Genomic DNA, 829 nt, shown 5'->3' with positions numbered 1-829 from the left:
TTCAGAGGATATCTTCTGCCAACAGCATAATGTGAAACTTCAATAAAAAAAGTATTATGGTGGGCACTTATGGTGATCGCCAACTTTATTAGAAGCCTAGGTAAGTAGTCTTATACTGGCGATACATGTTAATCGTCAATATGAATGCTTGGAGAAGGTAATCCACGTCTTCCATATTCACAAAGACAATTCTTCACCAACAGTATAATATCAGACTTTCGATAGAATGGATTTCCATGTATGGCATCGATAGCGACCCCCCCAATGGGATCAGTGATTATGAGCTCCGATAACCGCCATAACTCCGGTAAGAACAGCGAAGCCCTAATGACTTGTGTAATGTTGCCCAAAAAACGTCACCTGACACAAAATGGGATCCATTAGATAATTACTCTAATCCTGGTGAGACTGGTAGCTACCACTTACATCATGTACTCCTGAGCTGTACCATAGAAGTCCCTGCTTAGCTACCGTGAATGAAATGAAATGAATTTTCATTCATTCACGGCACCTGTTTCATTCTAGATAATTTATTCTGTTTCATTCATTCCTGGCGACTGTTTCATTTTTTTATTTCATTCCACCATGGCAACTGTTTCATTCCTTGCTTCATTCTTCGCAGGTGCCTATTTCATTGTTACAGCTGTGAAAATGATTATGTAATTGATACAAAATATTTAAGTGCCTTATTTGGCAACAGCATGCCTATCTTGTTGTGTATTTGAGCCTCAAATGCAAAAGTACCCCCATATGGCCTCCCACACAACTGAAGTAGGGCACAACACATATCAGGTATAATTGTATATTATTTCCTTATTTAAATGTGTAT

Source organism: Laccaria bicolor, genomic scaffold, assembly GCF_000143565.1.
Source record: "Laccaria bicolor S238N-H82 LACBIscaffold_52 genomic scaffold, whole genome shotgun sequence".
Classification (NCBI taxonomy): domain Eukaryota; kingdom Fungi; phylum Basidiomycota; class Agaricomycetes; order Agaricales; family Hydnangiaceae; genus Laccaria; species Laccaria bicolor.
The sequence above is the reverse complement of the archived record's forward strand: the minus strand, read 5'-3'. Positions refer to the sequence as shown.